The 10,474-nt window shown below is 41.7% G+C and overlaps 1 protein-coding gene across 1 annotated transcript in view; it reads left to right on the top strand.

Annotated features, from left to right (window-relative positions):
• Nucleotides 1-10,474, top strand: part of POU6F2 (POU class 6 homeobox 2) — a 382,627-nt gene that overhangs the window by 182,756 nt on the left and 189,397 nt on the right. The window lies entirely within an intron of this gene.

The raw sequence follows: 10,474 nt of genomic DNA, 5'->3' as shown, positions 1-10,474 counted from the left end.
TGCCACGCAGGGGTGTCCCCGGCATAGGGGAGCCCCAAGTGCAAGGAGTGCACCCCATAAGGAGAGCCACCCAGAGCGAAAGAAAGTGCAGCCTTCCCAGGAATGGCGCCGCACACATGGAGAGCTGACACAACAAGATGATGCAGCAAAAAGAAACACAGATTCCTGGTGCCGCTGATAAGGATAGAAGCGGTCACAGAAGAACACACAAGGAATGGACACAGAGAATAGACAACTGGGGGGGGGCGGGGAGAGGAGAGAAATAAATAAAAAATAAATCTTAAAAAAAAAAGGGCCTGGGAAATGAGGGAACCCTCTACCAGGAGGGCAGACAGCATGCCGTTAGAAATTGTGATAAGTATGGTGAAGGGAGAAATAGTGTGCCAGGTCAGAGAAAACAGAGGACATAATTTAGATTGAGGTGGTTCAGGTTGGCCTCCTTCTGAAAGTGGCATTTAAGGAATATTAAGGAAAGGTGGAATGACAGAGTGATTAAGCCAGGTTGTCTGGTATTAGGTCTCAACTCAAACAGCACTATTATTTGACTTTGGACAAATTACTTATCCTTTCTGAGCCTCAGTTCCCTGATGTGTAAAATGCAGATAAGAATATCCTGTCTATCTCAGGAAATTGATGGGATGATTCTCTGGCAATGAGCTAATTCATACAAAATGGCTTTGTAAGTATCAGCTATCATCATTATCATCATCATCATCATCACTGATGGCATTTTTGGTAGTAGTAACAATAGTAATAAGCTGAAATCCAAAGAGTCTCATAAATTAAGACAATTTTTTCACTTATTCTTTCCTTAATCATTTCCTACATGGATGTTTCTAGCCAGAAAGAGAGATTGAAAGTCTTCTCTCTGCTCAGTTTTTTTCTCTCTTTCTTTCATTTGTTGAAGTATATCACTCATACATAAATAATAAGTTTAGAGTAATAGTTGTGAACTTACAAAACATTCATACATAACATCATTCAGGGTTCTTATACCTTATCCTACCACCAATACCTTGCATTGTTGTGAAACATTTTAAACTAGTGATTAAAGAGCATTCTCAAATTATTACTACTAACCAAAGTATCTTATATTTGGGTTATTTCCCCCCAATCCATCCTATTTTATTTTATTTTTATATCATTTATACGCGAACATACATAAACAGTAAGTGTAAGGTAAAAGTTGTGAACAAATTATGATCTGCTCAGTTCCCAGACACATTCCAGCTCATCTCAAATTGAGGATGGCTTTTTTAGCCACTAATAACTCTGATTGGAGAAGAAATTAAAAAGCAAACACTTCTTCAATGCTTCAAGCACTATATTAGATGCTTTCTCATAGAGTGTTGCCATTTAAGTCACTACCACATTGTTGGTTAAGGATTATAACTTCCACTGTACAGGTCAAAAACTGAGGCTCAAAGAGGCTCAAGAAGTTTGCTTACCATCACACAGCTAATAAATAGCGGAGAAGGATTCAGACTGAGTCTAAAATCCAACTCTCTTTCTATTCTAATTTAGTCATTCAGGCATTGGTTTATCCATTGATATCCAAACTTATCATCAGTGCACATTTTAAGATCCATCTCACTCCCAATAGAGACCACAAAGAAATTCTAGAAATGACCCAGTTCCCTAGGCTAGCACTTGCTTCAACCAAAATCAGAAAGTCACAGACTTTCAAGTTAATGGTTTATTATAGCATATTATTCCAAGGTATCTAGTAGATGGCATCACTGTCAGAGCCTGGATGGCCTCATCTGTTTTCTGAGCACCTCTAGAATCTTTTCAGTTTCCACTGCTATTTCCAGATAGAGCTTAGGTCTCTGACAGCCTGGGATGGATTCTCTTCCTTTAAGATTATAAGGTACATTTAATTCCCTAGTATGTATCCCACATGGAAGCCTCAAGATAGACCCAATATTAAAGATAGGATTTAGGGTATTGATTTTGATAAACCACACAGTAAGTGTTCTCTTTTCCAGGATAAAAAGCACAATAGCATTACTGCTCATGTGAGAAGTGGACGTATGACTTATTGTTGACATTTCAAGTGCCAGAAAGATGCTTAACAGGATATGGAACTAAAATGGTATTTTTGGGGGCAATGAGATCACTTTCAGACTAAATATCAACAAAAGGAAAGTTGCTAAAATAGTATTTTTCTAATTAAAAAAAACAAACAACGCTCAGGAAAGAATCCTTACTGGGGAGCTAATAGAAGGTTATTTCAAAACTACAAGGCATATTCAGGAAAGCGTGGAGACAGAAGATTGTGGTCCTTGCCTTGCCCATCCTCTGCCCATCTCAAAACTCCCAGGCTGTCCTGATATCTGTGTCTCTCTATTACAATATGACAGTCCAGTAATCATGAGAATCCATTCTGGATTGAGTTTTTAAGTCCCAAAGAGCTTTCTCAAGGTATGCATGTGTAAAATTCTTTTTGTGGGTAATTTTTGTAAATTATACCCACCGTAAGTGCCATATCTACATTTTAAATCCTTATCATCAGAAAAGAAACTTGTGCTTCCAGCAGTTTTCAGCAATCTGGTGGTTTACACTTTGGAACATAGATATAAATCAACCTTCATGCCATTAATTTAGGGACTGAACTCACTGCCTTGGTGGCCCCAGTGTAGTTGCGTGTTACATGGACTGAGGAGACAAGGTTAGCTCCGTCAGTCACCACGCAGGAGGTCTCCTTTCCCCATCCAGCTAACTGACTTTGCCCGTTGTACCCAGGTGGTTTTCAGAATTGGGAACAGTGCCATCTCCTACCCTTCCCAAGGACAAGAACACCTAAGTGGGATTTTTTTCATGGTGCACCAAAGAGCTTTCTTAAGCCACAGTTTGGCCTCCAGATTCCTTTTACAAGGACCCTTTTTGGCCTGTGACTTTTCCTTTCTACCTGGTGTACATTTGTTTCTCATACTGGTCTCCTGCCTTTCCAACATCTGTGCCCCACTGTAGCTGCGAACTCTTCATTGCAACGACGTTTGAAGAATGAGAAAAAAATCTTCTCTGCGTTGGCGCTGACTACTTAAAGTGCTGTCACAACATGTCTTTGAGATCCTCTCTGACTGAATTAATTTCAAGGATTGTCTTTTTGCTTCATCATTAAATTCCAGCTTGTAACACAGCCCCAAACCTCCACAGAACAAATGTTACCAGCATTTTAAACCGAAGTTCGGCCCCCGTCTTTCTTCTGCAGAGCCCTGGCATATGCACTTTTCCCATGGACCCACAAATGCTGTAACATGTCTCTTTCAAAACGTACGGCACCCACTGCATCCCTGCTCTTCCTAACATCACGTCTTGGGAAACCGAGACGCTCCTTTTGAAGGATTACATTATGGCTTTGATTTTTATTTATAAAACATAAAGGACTAATATATATCGGTTAGGACATTTTGCTTCCAAAGTGCATTGTAGCAAAATAATTGGAAGGCAGTTGTGGTATGAAATATATGACAGCTTTACAGGACATAAAAAGCAGCTTTTTCTTTGTAATAGTGTAATTGCCTTAAACCCCACAATCATAATTGTTATCAAAAAATAATCCCAAGGAAAGGCTAATATAAGGTGAGCAGACTATTATAAGAGCTCTAATACACTCGATTCCTTGAACAGCAAATGCAGCTCTCAATCTCCTAGTGCTTTTAGTGTCAGTCAGAGAGCACTCAGTCATTTCTGCGCATCAAGCCCGCAGTATTGATTTTTCCACTGACTGAAACAGCCATATAAGCATAAATTTTGCATGAGCCTTTCACTTTGTAGACTCTCCTTCGGTCAGATGACACATGATGTGAACATGAAGCCTGTATAATAACAATGCCTGGTCAACCTGCAGGCATTAAAGCGTGGGCTCGCGCCATTCTGAAGGACAAAAGCTGGGATGGCGGGAGCACCGCCTCGCCGGGGCGATGGAAAACAAATATCATCTCCATCTCGGCAGCCGTGTGCAATTTTATTTTCTATTTCTCTCCCGTATTTTCACATCTCCTTTTCAAAAATAAAAAAATTTTAAAAACCCACAACACACCCACTCACTCCCTCACATGCATCTTATCATCTCTACCATTCCAGGCGAAACTCAGCTTCATGAAAAAGGCTCGCTGTGATAAGGGCTGTGTATCCAACTTGAACCCTCTGGCCACACCCCCCTTCTGGTTTTCTCCAGGTTGTTTGGGTTGGTTTCCGTGTTGATGTCATTGCTTTTATAATCAGCCCTTGGAGACTAAATAGTGTGTAACAACGTTTGATAAGATCTGGTATCACGCTGAAAAAAAAGCTTGTCTAAAGATGTGGCTCGTTGATACACGGGTAGAGGAAAACCCAACACTTCTTAGTAGCAGATTCCATTTAACCTCGTTTGGCCTGTCTTTTGAGATCTCCTTGTTTATTAATAGTTCTTTATCAGGACCCTTTATTATTTAAAATGCTCTGTTTGAAGTGCAACCCTTCCGTTAAGAGATACTGCAAGTGGAAACAAAAAGAACATGTAAGCCTAATCCTCTCTCCCTGTGTCAGATACCCCAGAATCCCATGTGGCCTGATGGTTCAGTCACAGCTACTCTGCTAAGTCACAGTAACTTGGGCCATTTGATGTAATTAGTTTACATTGTGCTATGAAGAGCTCCCAAGATTAAATTGAATTGGCTGGGATGGGGGAGGAGGGGGTTAGCAGAAACAGCTAGAGTCAACGAGGAGATCACCATTTTCCTTCATATAAAAATCATGGCTCAAAGCAGGGCCTTGCTCTAATGAATAGTTGCAAATGCATTCACTTTCTCCCTTTGTGTAATCATTTGGAATAACAATAATAGCATTCACCTTGAAGCCTGCTAACCTAGAGGAAGAGAAGTGCTAAACCTGGAATAAACCCTTCCAAGTTCTGTAGTGTCTAATTAAAGGTATAAACCTCACACACAAGCAGTCTTAACTTACGACAAGTGTAAACACTATTTGATTTACGTTGAAAGAGAAGTATTTTAAAGAAGAGATCACTGCACTCATCTAGAATCTCTCTGTTACTCAAAAAGGAAAGATGGACTCATCATTTTTAAAAAAATTTTTTAAATATATTTCCCCTTTCTGGAGGAGGCATCTGCTTTTTGTGACGGGCTTCACCAGTGCTGTTCTTTGTTTGAAAAGAGTTTTGAAAATTATTCTCTTTTTTCCCAGTTGATAGCATCCCAGGAGACATTTGTACTTGAAACCCAAGTCAGTATAAGCCCAAAATGAGCTTGGGCCAAGGGAGAATGCCACTCGTGCACCTGAGCTTGGAAAAGAGCTTGTTCTGGAAGTCAGAGTGTGAGCGAGGAAGGCTTGCTTGTTCGTTCCCCTGCAGAGAAAATGTGGTAAACTTTCTTGTTTTGGCTAAGATACCAATTTGTCAAAAAAGGATGTGCAAAGACCTAACGTTAAAAAAAAAAAAAAAAAGTTAAGAAAACGGCTGCTCAGCCCAGCTGAGCTCATGCTTCTGCGCCTCCTCCCGTCACTTGGTTAGTGGACTCCCAACCCTGGGATCCTGTGGGTGCTGGGCAGAGAGACCGGAGCCTGGGAAATGTGCTAAGACGGTGCACACCAAAAATCAGAATCTGCTGACCAGACACCAGCACTGGGGTGAGGTGTGTTGTAGTGAGAGCACCTTCTTTGCTTTGCTTTGCTTTTTTTTTTCTTTTATTCCTTTCACTGCTTTCTCCTGCCCCGGACCTGAAATTTGATTATTAACCAAGTGGGAAAAATAAAGAGACTCAAAGAAATAGAAGGGCTGGCAGCAGAATCTGCAATGGGTCACTTCAGGGCCTGTTGTCTCTAACCCACCCCTGTGTCTAGAAATTGTTCCTGTCTGCTCAATGGCCTGTCTGAAGCGTGATAGCCATCTCTGTTTCCTTCCCTGTGTGTGGCTGTTCTTGTCATTTCTCTCATTCCCCTCAAGTCTCTATAGAGAGATCAGTGCTTAATGGGAAAGGAGACTGAACGGCTTGACGGCCAGAGTCTGTCCCTCCAGCCCTGGGAGGATTTCTCATCCCAGTGGAAAACACACCAATGCGTTTTCCTTTGCCTGCTCCCAAATCTAAAAGCAAACCCAGTTCTGAGTGAGCCAACGAGGTGGGTGGGATAATCCCATCGACTGGTTGGGGAATTTAGATAACTTTCACAGACACACACACACATACAAACACATTCCAAATTCTCAGTGGTCCTGAAACTTTCCCAGCTTCTGTGGGCATTTAGGAATGAGCATTATTGGATGTTGCTACCAAAGTACAATGTCCCAGAACTTCTGATCCCAGTCCTGGCTGGATGGCAACAGTGGAAGTGGGAGTGGTTGTATAAGTGTGCGTGTGTCAATGTGTGTGTGAGAGAGAGAGAGGAAAACACAGACAGAACGATAGACAAGGAAGAGGAGGAAACTATTGTTTATTAAGTGTCAGGCAAGGAGCTAGGTGTTTACAAGTGCCATCTAATTTCATCTTCATAATAGTCTTTCTCAGTAAACAGCATTCCCTTCATTTTACAAATGAAAGACACCAACACTTGGAGGAAATAAGTGACTTAGCCAAGGTCTCTAAGCCAATAAATGACAAAATCAGAATTTGCATCTTGGTTTCTCTGACTTCAAAACTCATGCTCTTTTTTCATATAACACAGAGAAGCTCCATTTGCAGTTAACTACTGTCTGCCAATACAAATATGCTAGGTTAGGAGACAAAATGTGAAGGAGGAGGCCTGTCTCTCAGTGAACTGGCGCACGGGTGAGAAAACTGGCTCTGGTTCTGGTGTAAGTACTGTCGATTCTGAAGAACAATTCCAACTGGCTGACGGCTTGAAATAGCGGCATCTTTGCCAATACAAAATGAAAAACCCAAAACATGTTCTGGGTTTCGCATGGCTTTCTCACTCTTGGAAACGGTCTTTAAGTAAAGTTATGAATGAGTTTCCTGTTTACAGAGGTTGGACACCTGTGTTTAGAGAAACATACATCTCGTGGTTTTGTTCACCTGTGCTGGCAGTCTTTGCACTCACAGCTTCCTTTCCTTGGAATTCCTTTCCCTCAGATATCCACATGGCTTGCTTGCTCCCTCCCAGTGGAGGAGGCTGCTCAGGGCACTGTATCAGCAAGTCCTTCTTGAACCACCCTTTATAAAATAGCACCCTCACCCGCGATCCCACCAGCACACACTATACCCACTCCTTAACCATAGCTCTTAGCACCACGTGAGGCACCATGTAGTTCCCAGAGCATTCATTTTCTGCTTCCCCAGGGAACATTAGCTGCAGCAGGGCAGTAACTGTGTCTGGTCTCTCCTGGCCTCCCAGCTCCTGAGACACTGCCCATGGTGGGCATTCTATGACCACCTGGGCACTGAAGAAGTGTGTAAATGGTTCTCTGTGCTCCTTCAACCAACCAAGAGGAAAGAACCCACCTAGATATAGAAACACTCCTTTGGTCCCCTGGGTGATGCTCTGGAATGTCTGAGTTCAGCAGAAAGACCCCAGAGAGCATCTTCTTGAGGGAGGGGTTGGAGGCTAGAGAATTTCCCAGAAACCAAGACTCTCGACATGCCTGTTGCCCTTCTTACAGCCACAGACAGAGAGGACCTGGACAGTGACAGACGTGGCAAGAAGCATGGGTACAAAGTTGGCTGGTGGAGGTGCTGGAGAGCACCTGGTTAACAGAACCTCTATTCTATAAAGGTACACAGTGGTTTGTGATAGACAAGCTTGATAAAATAACATCAATAATAGCCTTTATTTAATTTTGGTATTTCTATATTTTTTTGTACATTGCCTTTGGGCAGTGTGCAGCTTTAATAAATAAACACACAGCTTCTTAATGAGAGAATGAAATCACAGAATGGCTACCAACCCCAGAACAACTGCCGATCACTACAGCCCGTCGCCACCTAACTGAGAAACATGTAACATAAGTCACAATATTGAGAAACCAGGGACTCCCATGCCATGCAGAGTGGCAGAAGCAGCAGTGGAAGGCACGGGAAGGGGAGGGTGGGCAGTGAGAAGACTTGGAAATGCCTAGAGCAACCGCCGAAAATAGGGCACCGAGAAGAAACTTCTGTTTCCTTCCTCCTAAGTTTATTATGAAGTTATTTAACTGTTTGTTTCCTATTTTACTTCTCCTTTAAGGTAACCAAACCGCTATTTTTCATTTCTCTCACAGTTTACTTATTATCAAAACTCTGCCTCTTTATAGCTAGACTCATCTCCAGTCATTTGTTAAAATTTATAGAATGCGTATTTGTTAATAACTGACAGTAAACTACAAGGTGTTTTCATGAGCCCATTATTCCAAAGGTAGAACACACTTTAGGGCTACTGAAAAATCATTGCAAGGGAAGTGTTTGTTCACTGATGCACACGTTCTCTGACATTGCACGTTACATCATCTCGCCAATTTTCACACTCTGTACAATCTCCCCTAGCCCTCCCCAGGGCAGGCGCCAACTTATTCATCACTTACACATAATAAGGCTCTATATGTATTTGTGGAAAAGATGGAAAACGGAATCATTTGGAGGCCAGTGACAACGAGATGTGTTTCTTTCTCAGTCCTTTGCTAAAATGTCTCCAACAGCCTGATAACCATCAACCCACAGTCTTCTTTGTACCATTCCTTCAAAATGGAAGGACATGCTTATATTACTAAAAATTGTCAAATGGGACAAATGGAAGTTTGTACAATGAATGAGTCTGAATGGGGCCACCCACCCCTTCCATGAAAGTCTGGCTCTTTTAGCGTATAAAGCAGAGGCCCACTCCAGTTGTTTTAAGTGAGAGGGAGTGCATTCCCAATTTAAGAATGGTGTCCTGAGAATCTAAGGATGTAACTGCAAGGAGTCGGGACCCAAGGAACCAACCCTGTGAGCCAATCAAGAGCCAATGATGTATTTCCAGTGGCCTGGACATTTTTTCCCACTGGCTTCTCCCCATGCATCTGTCCCTCTCTCTCCCATTACCAACATAGGACTATAATTATTCCACCTTTGTCTTCTAACTTTGGTTCCCACAGTCATTTTGACTTCCTCAATCTGTGTTCTGGATCCTTTCTGAATTTGAGCTTCAGTACCCATTCTTAAAGTTCCAAATTTCAACCGTAGCGAAAAATCTGGCTGGCCCTGCCAATTCATTTGAGCTGCAACACATACAACTTCTAAGAGAAAATTAATTGTGAGCAGGAATGCCAGGGAGGCTTCCTGATAAGAGTGAGCCCAGTTCAGGACCTCTGTAGGGGCATAAGCTCTAGACGTAGAGGTTTTCAAAATCCTGTTATCATTCTACCCAAACTGTCCAGGTTGTTTGAAGCTCAAGAACAATCAATCATGCAGATTAATCTACAGAGAATGTAAATAATATGGTGGATTTATAACAATGTTTAGACAATTTTGAGAGTATGAATCTGTCCTTTCATGAATAACTGTATACATCAGAAAAGTTAATTTGAGGGCAGCGGACTTGGCCCAGTGGGTAGGGCGTCCGTCTACCACATGGGAGGTCCGCGGTTCAAATCCCGGGCCTCCTTGACCCGTGTGGAGCTGGCCCATGCGCAGTGCTGATGCAAGCAAGGAGTGCTGTGCCACGCAGGGGTGTCCCCACGTGGGGAAGCCCCACGTGCAAGGAGTGCACTCCATAAGGAGAGCTGCCCAGGAATGGTGCCGCACACACAGAGAGCTGACACAACAAGATATCGCAACAAAAAGAAACACAGATTCCCGTGCCGCTGACAACAACAGAAGCAGACAAAGAAGATGCAGCAAATAGACACAGAGAACAGACAACTGGGGGTGAGGGGGGAGGAGAGAAAGAAAGAAATAAAATGAATCTTAAAAATAAAAAGTTAATTTGAAACACTCCTAAAAAAAGAAACTTTATTTTTAAAGAAATATTACCATTTATTAAAATTAACGTGACTTCTGTAAATGGAAGTACAAGTGTCTTCACTTACTAAACATTTACTGTTGTTAAAATTATTTATTATTTTATTTGGGAATAATATATTGGGAATCAGGAAGCCAGAGCTTCATTAGATTAGAGGAAAATATTAAGAGATCTAAATAGGAAAAGGTGAATTATAAAAATATACCTACTCAGAGTTGATTAGAAAAGTTTCCACCAAATTATTGTGTGTGTCTCATGGAAACAAAATACTTTATCCAGAGTTATAATTCAGGACGAAGAAGTGTGTCTTTTTCATCTTTATATCCCCAGTGCAGAATCTGACACATCTTTGGTGGTCAATAAATGTTTCAGGAATTAATAATGAATGACTCTAGTCTTAATATTTTGGGAAATGGAGCAGAATGCAAACTACTTTGGGAATCAGAAAGGCTTTAACTCAAGTTATTTAAAAATTAAACCAGCTAAATGCCTGGTGTGGATTAACCAATAGCCAAATAAGTCACTGGTAGGCTACAGCCTGTCTAACTTTAGAAGTGACAATAAGAGT

Source organism: Dasypus novemcinctus, chromosome 5 (assembly GCF_030445035.2).
Source record: "Dasypus novemcinctus isolate mDasNov1 chromosome 5, mDasNov1.1.hap2, whole genome shotgun sequence".
NCBI classification, from domain to species: Eukaryota; Metazoa; Chordata; class Mammalia; order Cingulata; family Dasypodidae; genus Dasypus; species Dasypus novemcinctus.
Note: the sequence above shows the minus strand (reverse complement) of the source record. Positions and strands in the feature narration are given on the sequence as shown.